Source organism: Neodiprion pinetum, chromosome 5 (assembly GCF_021155775.2).
Source record: "Neodiprion pinetum isolate iyNeoPine1 chromosome 5, iyNeoPine1.2, whole genome shotgun sequence".
NCBI lineage: Eukaryota > Metazoa > Arthropoda > Insecta > Hymenoptera > Diprionidae > Neodiprion > Neodiprion pinetum.
Genome location: NC_060236.1, coordinates 4,493,278 through 4,508,019, shown reverse-complemented (window position 1 = coordinate 4,508,019; position 14,742 = coordinate 4,493,278).

Sequence of the window (14,742 nt, the reverse complement as noted above, 5' to 3'; positions counted from 1 at the left end):
GAATTATCGGCGCAATTTACCAAGCACAGAAATTATGGTAGAAAAGCAAATGACGAGGCGGCGTTCATACACTGTGCTTTATTTGTTCCAGCAAAATTTCTCCACGTCGTTTATCCGCGTTGCATGAGCAAAGTTCATCTTTCTTTCTCGATTTACTCCCGAAGGAGAAGAAGATAGATCAGCGACGGCGGTGAGCATCGACCTGCTTTCGGGTCAGGTACGCAACACCAGCCGAAGGGCAGAATTGTCACTAAATAAGTATCGGGCAGCGGTTAATTTGCCGGTGTGCGATCTTCCCGGTGGAAAAATTATACCGCAATTACCACTCACCTTCTGGATTATTCAGTGTTACACAGTGAAAGCAGCCGCGGAGCGCGTTTTCGTTTCTGTGACGATTTCGCAGTGGATTATGATGCGGGGCTATTTCACAAACGTCACAAGGCAGCGCTGCCTTCAAAGTCACCCAGGATTCAAGCGAAATATTTAACGCCGTGATATTAATATTCCAACGTCGCCGCGGGGAATATTCGGCCAAAACTCACCGGGGGTTAACCTTAATACCCGAGCTTACGGCACTGCCGGGATGCTCGACGTCACTCGGAGCTTTTCTATGTATATGAATTTCCTTCATTCTAGTCTCTCACGCTTCATCTCGTTTCTTTCTTGATTTTATCTCGGAATACTTTTTCCCCGTCGCTTCACCCGCTTTGAGTAAAAACCTATACCCGACAGACTTCGTGTCACATGAAATTTAAGGCACGTGCCTACGGGGCTCAGACGACCCGCCGAAGCAAGCTCCAAGGATTTTGTCTCCTGTATAATTTGAGCTTGAAAAGCTTCCGAAGGTCAAACGTGAGTTCGGAAAGTACGATTATATTTGGTCGATTTATGAAATTATTTCGTTCTATTTCATGCATGAGCTTACACTGTATTTATATTCCGGTATATTTGACGGATGCTGACGACTTAAGCGAAAGCTGAAAGAGACTCGCGTATACCCGTTCCAGATTTTTATCGATCTTCAAAATCTCGTAAGTGAATTCAGTAAACTTTCCTAGCAGAAAAAGCATTGTTGTAATAACCCGTTCATGTCAAGGTTGGCTCTTTGAAAATGGATGTATTTAAATTTTATCTGCAAATTCATTCGAGATTCAGAAATTTTACAGCCGAAACATAAAACTGAAGATCGTATTTTTGACAATATCGAGATAGCCATCCTTCCAAAGTCCGACGAGTCAATATTGAGAATCAAAGCATATTATGCAGGCATTGATAAGATCAACAAACCGTAATACTGATTTGATAATCATTGCTGATAAGTCACGCGTAATCTTCGCGCGTACCATCGAACGTGCAAAATTACCCTCCCAGAATTTGCGAAGGTAAAAGTCAACTCCTTGAAAAAGTAACGAAAGTCGGTAAAACAGAAACCTAAATCGGAAGCCTCCGCCATCAAAATGATTTTCTTCTTTTCCGACTGCAGACAAGCTTCGCTGTGAAATGATAAAAACATTTAGCAGTCTAACCGATTGAGGATATTCGGATGAAAAACATTCCATGATTGAACGAACGCAATTACGAAATGCTGGTAGCGACATCGAAGTCGATAATGGAAATATCGTACAGAGGGTTTTAAGAATTAATACGTACAGCTAGACAGATCGAAACAATTTTTACGGAGAGAAGCGTTCTTTCTTTACAAGAGGAACTAATATTGCATAATATTTAAATCAGGCTCCTAGGACTTGTTTATGATACAAAAAGTTTGCGACGCACATTGAAAAACGAAAATATTTCATAATGCTCGTACGGAAATTTGGAAGAATACTGGGATAAGTTATTTCATGAATTATGTCCTAGAGATTAATTCTCGTGAAACAGTTTTTTGACTAAAAAAAAAGAGAGAGCTCACCTGTTCGGATGTGTTAAGAAATAGTTTTGCCGATTCTGGAAAGTAGCTAAATAAACAGCCTCAAACGCTATAACGACGTCATTTCGAAGAGAAATATGATTCAGCACTATCTCAACTTACCGCAAACAGCAACTTGGTAATTAGAGGCGAAGAACGTAAACTTTCTCCGTATTTTTTTCGTATTTCCTCAGTTGCTGGTCCTACGATGTTCCAAATGTCTCATTATCATGCTATCGACTATATTTCACAAAATTATACCAAAACAAATTATGGATTTGTGCAGCAACGGACAAATTACGAAGAAAATCTTTGGTTTTGTCGTTGTAAATCTTGATTCGTTGCTCGCAGCGTATTCAAACCCGCCCAAACGATTCCTCTCGCCAAATTGCGTTGACAGAGTGGATCAAAGACACAATTCCAGCACTATTCAGAATTGCCAAAATTTCCACCAAGTATCCCAATCGAATAGCCATACTTTTTTAAGCTAAAAATCTTTGGCCCCCAGAATTTATCTGTATGATCTTTTCCAGACCAATTGGAACTCCGGGAGTGCGATGAAGGATCTGAAGCAGCGAACGACTTACGGTTGAGGAAATAAAGAGGAAATGCGATGGAATTTGATGTTATATTCATTTTCATGCACGTCACATAAGGTAAAGACAATGCAGTATCGTACGTCATACATAGTATCCTGGTAAAGTTGTGTTGCACCTTTCCGCAGTCCAAAACTTGAGCTCTATGTTAAAATTGAAATAATAATTATCTTGTAACGATTTAGATCCACCGCGGGGAGAGTCAAAGCAAAAACCAAGGGAAATTTGGCTCATAAACTGATCACGTGTTATACACCGCGGCTGATGCAACCTTTCTTCTGGAAGACGGAACACTCTCGAACGGTCCATCATTCAACATTGGGTGTGAAATTCAACGAATACAGTGATACAGTGTCCCGTCAGCCAATTGCAGTTCGAAATTATTGGGAGACAAATCTTCGAAATACGGAATGGAGCAAGAAAATATCCACGAGCATATCGCCATTGATTACCTGCGACGAAACGACGATTGAGGGTCGGAAAGGAGTGATTCGTAATTAGAAGAAAGACACTTTGACGCGGTCGGCGCTATTTGCAGGGATTATTTATTTATATAATGACGCTGATGAGTAAGGGTGTTTTACGTTTACAATTTTAACCCTATATACACCTGTAGTCCATAATTCATGTAGAGAATGAGGAAATGACTGAATGGAATGATCATTGCATATTTCACCTGTCGTTAGCTCTAGGTATGATTGAGCAAATATGAATAAGGAGAAAGAATGTTCATAACTTTCAGGGCAGAAAAATGAATTTAGTAGTATGAATTAATTTTAATATATGATACGCAATACAATGTGATATTATTGTGTACTGGTCAATCACAATTTTGTTTCACTTTGCGTCTTTGGCGGTGACACAATTTGCCAACGTGTTTATTACTACACACCGATACTCAAACACTTGTACTGGTACTTAGAAATGTTGAATAAAGTAAGAGTGAACTGGAACTGAAACGTTGTAGCTATGGTGTTGTAATTTTTCGTCTCTAACTCTTTGAAACCGAATAAAAATTTTTGTATTGCGGTCATGAGTTTTGATGGTTTGCTCGCAGAGGATTTTCGCCTACAATCAAGAGAGATTAGCGGTGTCTGTTGTTGGCAAAGAGGTTTTTGGTCTCGTATTCTTTTTTCGATGACCCTTTCCTAACTGATTGGACCCCCAGAAACTCGGAAAACGCAGCGAAAAGAGCGTGGGACCAACAGGAGAGAAATTACGAAGGAAAAAGCACCTGCTGAAAAATGTCGAAAACACAGGTTTTTGTTTTTTGGCTGTAACTTTTGATGCGTTGATCGCAGCGTATTGAGACTGCGCCCAATCGATTTCTCTCGCAAAATTACGTCGGAATAGTGCCAGAAAGAATTTATTCCAGCACTTTTCAAAATCGCCAAAATTTTCGCCAAAAATACAAAGGGGTTAACCTTCCTTTTTTTTAGACCAAAAAATCTTTCGTCTCCGAATTGATTTGTATGACCCTTTCCCGACCAATTGGACCCCCAGGAACTCGGAAAACGCAGCGAAAAGAGCGTGGGACCAACAGGAGAGAAATTACGAAGGAAAAAGCGCCTGCTGAAAAATGTCGAAAACACAGGTTTTTGTTTTTTGGCTGTAACTTTTGATGCGTTGATCGCAGCGTATTGAGACTGCGCCCAATCGATTTCTCTCGCAAAATTACGTCGGAATAGTGCCAGAAAGAATTTATTCCAGCACTTTTCAAAATCGCCAAAATTTTCGCCAAAAATACAAAGGGGTTAACCTTCCTTTTTTTTTGACCAAAAAATCTTTCGTCTCCGAATTGATTTGTATGACCCTTTCCCGACCAATTGGACCCCCAGGAACTCGGAAAACGCAGCGAAAAGAGCGTGGGACCAACAGGAGAGAAATTACGAAGGAAAAAGCACCTGCTGAAAAATGTCGAAAACACAGGTTTTTGTTTTTTGGCTGTAACTTTTGATGCGTTGATCGCAGCGTATTGAGACTGCGCCCAATCGATTTCTCTCGCAAAATTACGTCGGAATAGTGCCAGAAAGAATTTATTCCAGCACTTTTCAAAATCGCGAAAATTTTCGCCAAAAATACAAAGGGGTTAACCTTCCTTTTTTTTTGACCAAAAAATCTTTCGTCTCCGAATTGATTTGTATGACCTTTTCCCGACCAATTGGACCCCCAGGAACTCGGAAAACGCAGCGAAAAGAGCGTGGGACCAACAGGAGAGGAATTACGAAGGAAAAAGCACCTGCTGAAAAATGTCAAAAACACAGGTTTTTGTTTTTTGGCTGTAACTTTTGATGCGTTGATCGCAGCGTGTTGAGACTGCGCCCAATCGATTTCTCTCGCAAAATTACGTCGGAATAGTGCCAGAAAGAATTTATTCCAGCACTTTTCAAAATCGCCAAAATTTTCGCCAAAAATACAAAGGGGTTAACCTTCCTTTTTTTTTGACCAAAAATCTTTCGTCTCCGAATTGATTTGTATGACCCTTTTCCGACCAATTGGACCCCCAGGAACTCGGAAAACGCAGCGAAAAGAGCGTGGGACCAACAGGAGAGAAATTACGAAGGAAAAAGCACCTGCTGAAAAATGTCGAAAACACAGGTTTTTGTTTTTTGGCTGTAACTTTTGATGCGTTGATCGCAGCGTATTGAGACTGCGCCCAATCGATTTCTCTCGCAAAATTACGTCGGAATAGTGCCAAAGAGAATTTATTCCAGCACTTTTCAAAATCGCCAAAATTTTCGCCAAAGATACAAAGGGGTTAACCTTCCTTTTTTTTTGACCAAAAAATCTTTCGTCTCCGAATTGATTTGTATGACCCTTTCCCGACCAATTGGACCCCCAGGAACTCGGAAAACGCAGCGAAAAGAGCGTGGGACCAACAGGAGAGAAATTACGAAGGAAAAAGCACCTGCTGAAAAATGTCGAAAACACAGGTTTTTGTTTTTTGGCTGTAACTTTTGATGCGTTGATCGCAGCGTATTGAGACTGCGCCCAATCGATTTCTCTCGCAAAATTACGTCGGAATAGTGCCAGAAAGAATTTATTCCAGCACTTTTCAAAATCGCCAAAATTTTCGCCAAAAATACAAAGGGGTTAACCTTCCTTTTTTTTTGACCAAAAAATCTTTCGTCTCCGAATTGATTTGTATGACCCTTTCCCGACCAATTGGACCCCCAGGAACTCGGAAAACGCAGCGAAAAGAGCGTGGGACCAACAGGAGAGAAATTACGAAGGAAAAAGCACCTGCTGAAAAATGTCGAAAACACAGGTTTTTGTTTTTTGGCTGTAACTTTTGATGCGTTGATCGCAGCGTATTGAGACTGCGCCCAATCGATTTCTCTCGCAAAATTACGTCGGAATAGTGCCAGAAAGAATTTATTCCAGCACTTTTCAAAATCGCCAAAATTTTCGCCAAAAATACAAAGGGGTTAACCTTCCTTTTTTTTTGACCAAAAAATCTTTCGTCTCCGAATTGATTTGTATGACCCTTTCCCGACCAATTGGACCCCCAGGAACTCGGAAAACGCAGCGAAAAGAGCGTGGGACCAACAGGAGAGAAATTACGAAGGAAAAAGCACCTGCTGAAAAATGTCGAAAACACAGGTTTTTGTTTTTTGGCTGTAACTTTTGATGCGTTGATCGCAGCGTATTGAGACTGCGCCCAATCGATTTCTCTCGCAAAATTACGTCGGAATAGTGCCAGAAAGAATTTATTCCAGCACTTTTCAAAATCGCCAAAATTTTCGCCAAAAATACAAAGGGGTTAACCTTCCTTTTTTTTTGACCAAAAATCTTTCGTCTCCGAATTGATTTGTATGACCCTTTTCCGACCAATTGGACCCCCAGGAACTCGGAGAACGCAGCGAAAAGAGCGTGGGACCAACAGGAGAGAAATTACGAAGGAAAAAGCACCTGCTGAAAAATGTCGAAAACACAGGTTTTTGTTTTTTGGCTGTAACTTTTGATGCGTTGATCGCAGCGTATTGAGACTGCGCCCAATCGATTTCTCTCGCAAAATTACGTCGGAATAGTGCCAAAGAGAATTTATTCCAGCACTTTTCAAAATCGCCAAAATTTTCGCCAAAAATACAAAGGGGTTAACCTTCCTTTTTTTTTGACCAAAAAATCTTTCGTCTCCGAATTGATTTGTATGACCCTTTCCCGACCAATTGGTCCCCCAGGAACTCGGAAAACGCAGCGAAAAGAGCGTGGGACCAACAGGAGAGAAATTACGAAGGAAAAAGCACCTGCTGAAAAATGTCGAAAACACAGGTTTTTGTTTTTTGGCTGTAACTTTTGATGCGTTGATCGCAGCGTATTGAGACTGCGCCCAATCGATTTCTCTCGCAAAATTACGTCGGAATAGTGCCAGAAAGAATTTATTCCAGCACTTTTCAAAATCGCCAAAATTTTCGCCAAAAATACAAAGGGGTTAACCTTCCTTTTTTTTTGACCAAAAAATCTTTCGTCTCCGAATTGATTTGTATGACCTTTTCCCGACCAATTGGACCCCCAGGAACTCGGAAAACGCAGCGAAAAGAGCGTGGGACCAACAGGAGAGAAATTACGAAGGAAAAAGCGCCTGCTGAAAAATGTCGAAAACACAGGTTTTTGTTTTTTGGCTGTAACTTTTGATGCGTTGATCGCAGCGTATTGAGACTGCGCCCAATCGATTTCTCTCGCAAAATTACGTCGGAATAGTGCCAGAAAGAATTTATTCCAGCACTTTTCAAAATCGCCAAAATTTTCGCCAAAAATACAAAGGGGTTAACCTTCCTTTTTTTTTGACCAAAAAATCTTTCGTCTCCGAATTGATTTGTATGACCCTTTCCCGACCAATTGGACCCCCAGGAACTCGGAAAACGCAGCGAAAAGAGCGTGGGACCAACAGGAGAGAAATTACGAAGGAAAAAGCACCTGCTGAAAAATGTCGAAAACACAGGTTTTTGTTTTTTGGCTGTAACTTTTGATGCGTTGATCGCAGCGTATTGAGACTGCGCCCAATCGATTTCTCTCGCAAAATTACGTCGGAATAGTGCCAGAAAGAATTTATTCCAGCACTTTTCAAAATCGCCAAAATTTTCGCCAAAAATACAAAGGGGTTAACCTTCCTTTTTTTTTGACCAAAAATCTTTCGTCTCCGAATTGATTTGTATGACCCTTTTCCGACCAATTGGACCCCCAGGAACTCGGAGAACGCAGCGAAAAGAGCGTGGGACCAACAGGAGAGAAATTACGAAGGAAAAAGCACCTGCTGAAAAATGTCGAAAACACAGGTTTTTGTTTTTTGGCTGTAACTTTTGATGCGTTGATCGCAGCGTATTGAGACTGCGCCCAATCGATTTCTCTCGCAAAATTACGTCGGAATAGTGCCAGAAAGAATTTATTCCAGCACTTTTCAAAATCGCCAAAATTTTCGCCAAAAATACAAAGGGGTTAACCTTCCTTTTTTTTTGACCAAAAAATCTTTCGTCTCCGAATTGATTTGTATGACCTTTTCCCGACCAATTGGACCCCCAGGAACTCGGAAAACGCAGCGAAAAGAGCGTGGGACCAACAGGAGAGAAATTACGAAGGAAAAAGCGCCTGCTGAAAAATGTCGAAAACACAGGTTTTTGTTTTTTGGCTGTAACTTTTGATGCGTTGATCGCAGCGTATTGAGACTGCGCCCAATCGATTTCTCTCGCAAAATTACGTCGGAATAGTGCCAGAAAGAATTTATTCCAGCACTTTTCAAAATCGCCAAAATTTTCGCCAAAAATACAAAGGGGTTAACCTTCCTTTTTTTTAGACCAAAAAATCTTTCGTCTCCGAATTGATTTGTATGACCCTTTCCCGACCAATTGGACCCCCAGAAACTCGGAAAACGCAGCGAAAAGAGCGTGGGACCAACAGGAGAGAAATTACGAAGGAAAAAGCGCCTGCTGAAAAATGTCGAAAACACAGGTTTTTGTTTTTTGGCTGTAACTTTTGATGCGTTGATCGCAGCGTATTGAGACTGCGCCCAATCGATTTCTCTCGCAAAATTACGTCGGAATAGTGCCAGAAAGAATTTATTCCAGCACTTTTCAAAATCGCCAAAATTTTCGCCAAAAATACAAAGGGGTTAACCTTCCTTTTTTTTTGACCAAAAAATCTTTCGTCTCCGAATTGATTTGTATGACCCTTTCCCGACCAATTGGACCCCCAGGAACTCGGAAAACGCAGCGAAAAGAGCGTGGGACCAACAGGAGAGAAATTACGAAGGAAAAAGCACCTGCTGAAAAATGTCGAAAACACAGGTTTTTGTTTTTTGGCTGTAACTTTTGATGCGTTGATCGCAGCGTATTGAGACTGCGCCCAATCGATTTCTCTCGCAAAATTACGTCGGAATAGTGCCAGAAAGAATTTATTCCAGCACTTTTCAAAATCGCCAAAATTTTCGCCAAAAATACAAAGGGGTTAACCTTCCTTTTTTTTTGACCAAAAAATCTTTCGTCTCCGAATTGATTTGTATGACCTTTTCCCGACCAATTGGACCCCCAGGAACTCGGAAAACGCAGCGAAAAGAGCGTGGGACCAACAGGAGAGGAATTACGAAGGAAAAAGCACCTGCTGAAAAATGTCGAAAACACAGGTTTTTGTTTTTTGGCTGTAACTTTTGATGCGTTGATCGCAGCGTATTGAGACTGCGCCCAATCGATTTCTCTCGCAAAATTACGTCGGAATAGTGCCAGAAAGAATTTATTCCAGCACTTTTCAAAATCGCCAAAATTTTCGCCAAAAATACAAAGGGGTTAACCTTCCTTTTTTTTTGACCAAAAATCTTTCGTCTCCGAATTGATTTGTATGACCCTTTTCCGACCAATTGGACCCCCAGGAACTCGGAAAACGCAGCGAAAAGAGCGTGGGACCAACAGGAGAGAAATTACGAAGGAAAAAGCACCTGCTGAAAAATGTCGAAAACACAGGTTTTTGTTTTTTGGCTGTAACTTTTGATGCGTTGATCGCAGCGTATTGAGACTGCGCCCAATCGATTTCTCTCGCAAAATTACGTCGGAATAGTGCCAAAGAGAATTTATTCCAGCACTTTTCAAAATCGCCAAAATTTTCGCCAAAAATACAAAGGGGTTAACCTTCCTTTTTTTTTGACCAAAAAATCTTTCGTCTCCGAATTGATTTGTATGACCCTTTCCCGACCAATTGGACCCCCAGGAACTCGGAAAACGCAGCGAAAAGAGCGTGGGACCAACAGGAGAGAAATTACGAAGGAAAAAGCACCTGCTGAAAAATGTCGAAAACACAGGTTTTTGTTTTTTGGCTGTAACTTTTGATGCGTTGATCGCAGCGTATTGAGACTGCGCCCAATCGATTTCTCTCGCAAAATTACGTCGGAATAGTGCCAGAAAGAATTTATTCCAGCACTTTTCAAAATCGCCAAAATTTTCGCCAAAAATACAAAGGGGTTAACCTTCCTTTTTTTTAGACCAAAAAATCTTTCGTCTCCGAATTGATTTGTATGACCCTTTCCCGACCAATTGGACCCCCAGGAACTCGGAAAACGCAGCGAAAAGAGCGTGGGACCAACAGGAGAGAAATTACGAAGGAAAAAGCGCCTGCTGAAAAATGTCGAAAACACAGGTTTTTGTTTTTTGGCTGTAACTTTTGATGCGTTGATCGCAGCGTATTGAGACTGCGCCCAATCGATTTCTCTCGCAAAATTACGTCGGAATAGTGCCAGAAAGAATTTATTCCAGCACTTTTCAAAATCGCCAAAATTTTCGCCAAAAATACAAAGGGGTTAACCTTCCTTTTTTTTAGACCAAAAAATCTTTCGTCTCCGAATTGATTTGTATGACCCTTTCCCGACCAATTGGACCCCCAGGAACTCGGAAAACGCAGCGAAAAGAGCGTGGGACCAACAGGAGAGAAATTACGAAGGAAAAAGCGCCTGCTGAAAAATGTCGAAAACACAGGTTTTTGTTTTTTGGCTGTAACTTTTGATGCGTTGATCGCAGCGTATTGAGACTGCGCCCAATCGATTTCTCTCGCAAAATTACGTCGGAATAGTGCCAGAAAGAATTTATTCCAGCACTTTTCAAAATCGCCAAAATTTTCGCCAAAAATACAAAGGGGTTAACCTTCCTTTTTTTTTGACCAAAAAATCTTTCGTCTCCGAATTGATTTGTATGACCTTTTCCCGACCAATTGGACCCCCAGGAACTCGGAAAACGCAGCGAAAAGAGCGTGGGACCAACAGGAGAGGAATTACGAAGGAAAAAGCACCTGCTGAAAAATGTCGAAAACACAGGTTTTTGTTTTTTGGCTGTAACTTTTGATGCGTTGATCGCAGCGTATTGAGACTGCGCCCAATCGATTTCTCTCGCAAAATTACGTCGGAATAGTGCCAGAAAGAATTTATTCCAGCACTTTTCAAAATCGCCAAAATTTTCGCCAAAAATACAAAGGGGTTAACCTTCCTTTTTTTTTGACCAAAAATCTTTCGTCTCCGAATTGATTTGTATGACCCTTTTCCGACCAATTGGACCCCCAGGAACTCGGAAAACGCAGCGAAAAGAGCGTGGGACCAACAGGAGAGAAATTACGAAGTAAAAAGCACCTGCTGAAAAATGTCGAAAACACAGGTTTTTGTTTTTTGGCTGTAACTTTTGATGCGTTGATCGCAGCGTATTGAGACTGCGCCCAATCGATTTCTCTCGCAAAATTACGTCGGAATAGTGCCAAAGAGAATTTATTTCAGCACTTTTCAAAATCGCCAAAATTTTCGCCAAAAATACAAAGGGGTTAACCTTCCTTTTTTTTTGACCAAAAAATCTTTCGTCTCCGAATTGATTTGTATGACCCTTTCCCGACCAATTGGACCCCCAGGAACTCGGAAAACGCAGCGAAAAGAGCGTGGGACCAACAGGAGAGAAATTACGAAGGAAAAAGCACCTGCTGAAAAATGTCGAAAACACAGGTTTTTGTTTTTTGGCTGTAACTTTTGATGCGTTGATCGCAGCGTATTGAGACTGCGCCCAATCGATTTCTCTCGCAAAATTACGTCGGAATAGTGCCAGAAAGAATTTATTCCAGCACTTTTCAAAATCGCCAAAATTTTCGCCAAAAATACAAAGGGGTTAACCTTCCTTTTTTTTAGACCAAAAAATCTTTCGTCTCCGAATTGATTTGTATGACCCTTTCCCGACCAATTGGACCCCCAGGAACTCGGAAAACGCAGCGAAAAGAGCGTGGGACCAACAGGAGAGAAATTACGAAGGAAAAAGCGCCTGCTGAAAAATGTCGAAAACACAGGTTTTTGTTTTTTGGCTGTAACTTTTGATGCGTTGATCGCAGCGTATTGAGACTGCGCCCAATCGATTTCTCTCGCAAAATTACGTCGGAATAGTGCCAGAAAGAATTTATTCCAGCACTTTTCAAAATCGCCAAAATTTTCGCCAAAAATACAAAGGGGTTAACCTTCCTTTTTTTTTGACCAAAAAATCTTTCGTCTCCGAATTGATTTGTATGACCTTTTCCCGACCAATTGGACCCCCAGGAACTCGGAAAACGCAGCGAAAAGAGCGTGGGACCAACAGGAGAGGAATTACGAAGGAAAAAGCACCTGCTGAAAAATGTCGAGAACACAGGTTTTTGTTTTTTGGCTGTAACTTTTGATGCGTTGATCGCAGCGTATTGAGACTGCGCCCAATCGATTTCTCTCGCAAAATTACGTCGGAATAGTGCCAGAAAGAATTTATTCCAGCACTTTTCAAAATCGCCAAAATTTTCGCCAAAAATACAAAGGGGTTAACCTTCCTTTTTTTTTGACCAAAAATCTTTCGTCTCCGAATTGATTTGTATGACCCTTTTCCGACCAATTGGACCCCCAGGAACTCGGAAAACGCAGCGAAAAGAGCGTGGGACCAACAGGAGAGAAATTACGAAGGAAAAAGCACCTGCTGAAAAATGTCGAAAACACAGGTTTTTGTTTTTTGGCTGTAACTTTTGATGCGTTGATCGCAGCGTATTGAGACTGCGCCCAATCGATTTCTCTCGCAAAATTACGTCGGAATAGTGCCAAAGAGAATTTATTCCAGCACTTTTCAAAATCGCCAAAATTTTCGCCAAAAATACAAAGGGGTTAACCTTCCTTTTTTTTTGACCAAAAAATCTTTCGTCTCCGAATTGATTTGTATGACCCTTTCCCGACCAATTGGACCCCCAGGAACTCGGAAAACGCAGCGAAAAGAGCGTGGGACCAACAGGAGAGAAATTACGAAGGAAAAAGCACCTGCTGAAAAATGTCGAAAACACAGGTTTTTGTTTTTTGGCTGTAACTTTTGATGCGTTGATCGCAGCGTATTGAGACTGCGCCCAATCGATTTCTCTCGCAAAATTACGTCGGAATAGTGCCAGAAAGAATTTATTCCAGCACTTTTCAAAATCGCCAAAATTTTCGCCAAAAATACAAAGGGGTTAACCTTCCTTTTTTTTAGACCAAAAAATCTTTCGTCTCCGAATTGATTTGTATGACCCTTTCCCGACCAATTGGACCCCCAGGAACTCGGAAAACGCAGCGAAAAGAGCGTGGGACCAACAGGAGAGAAATTACGAAGGAAAAAGCGCCTGCTGAAAAATGTCGAAAACACAGGTTTTTGTTTTTTGGCTGTAACTTTTGATGCGTTGATCGCAGCGTATTGAGACTGCGCCCAATCGATTTCTCTCGCAAAATTACGTCGGAATAGTGCCAGAAAGAATTTATTCCAGCACTTTTCAAAATCGCCAAAATTTTCGCCAAAAATACAAAGGGGTTAACGTTCCTTTTTTTTTGACCAAAAAATCTTTCGTCTCCGAATTGATTTGTATGACCCTTTCCCGACCAATTGGACCCCCAGGAACTCGGAAAACGCAGCGAAAAGAGCGTGGGACCAACAGGAGAGAAATTACGAAGGAAAAAGCACCTGCTGAAAAATGTCGAAAACACAGGTTTTTGTTTTTTGGCTGTAACTTTTGATGCGTTGATCGCAGCGTATTGAGACTGCGCCCAATCGATTTCTCTCGCAAAATTACGTCGGAATAGTGCCAGAAAGAATTTATTCCAGCACTTTTCAAAATCGCCAAAATTTTCGCCAAAAATACAAAGGGGTTAACCTTCCTTTTTTTTTGACCAAAAAATCTTTCGTCTCCGAATTGATTTGTATGACCTTTTCCCGACCAATTGGACCCCCAGGAACTCGGAAAACGCAGCGAAAAGAGCGTGGGACCAACAGGAGAGAAATTACGAAGGAAAAAGCACCTGCTGAAAAATGTCGAAAACACAGGTTTTTGTTTTTTGGCTGTAACTTTTGATGCGTTGATCGCAGCGTATTGAGACTGCGCCCAATCGATTTCTCTCGCAAAATTACGTCGGAATCGTGCCAGAAAGAATTTATTCCAGCACTTTTCAAAATCGCCAAAATTTTCGCCAAAAATACAAAGGGGTTAACCTTCCTTTTTTTTTGACCAAAAAATCTTTCGTCTCCGAATTGATTTGTATGACCTTTTCCCGACCAATTGGACCCCCAGGAACTCGGAAAACGCAGCGAAAAGAGCGTGGGACCAACAGGAGAGGAATTACGAAGGAAAAAGCACCTGCTGAAAAATGTCGAAAACACAGGTTTTTGTTTTTTGGCTGTAACTTTTGATGCGTTGATCGCAGCGTATTGAGACTGCGCCCAATCGATTTCTCTCGCAAAATTACGTCGGAATAGTGCCAGAAAGAATTTATTCCAGCACTTTTCAAAATCGCCAAAATTTTCGCCAAAAATACAAAGGGGTTAACCTTCCTTTTTTTTTGACCAAAAATCTTTCGTCTCCGAATTGATTTGTATGACCCTTTTCCGACCAATTGGACCCCCAGGAACTCGGAAAACGCAGCGAAAAGAGCGTGGGACCAACAGGAGAGAAATTACGAAGGAAAAAGCACCTGCTGAAAAATGTCGAAAACACAGGTTTTTGTTTTTTGGCTGTAACTTTTGATGCGTTGATCGCAGCGTATTGAGACTGCGCCCAATCGATTTCTCTCGCAAAATTACGTCGGAATAGTGCCAAAGAGAATTTATTCCAGCACTTTTCAAAATCGCCAAAATTTTCGCCAAAAATACAAAGGGGTTAACCTTCCTTTTTTTTTGACCAAAAAATCTTTCGTCTCCGAATTGATTTGTATGACCCTTTCCCGACCAATTGGACCCCCAGGAACTCGGAAAACGCAGCGAA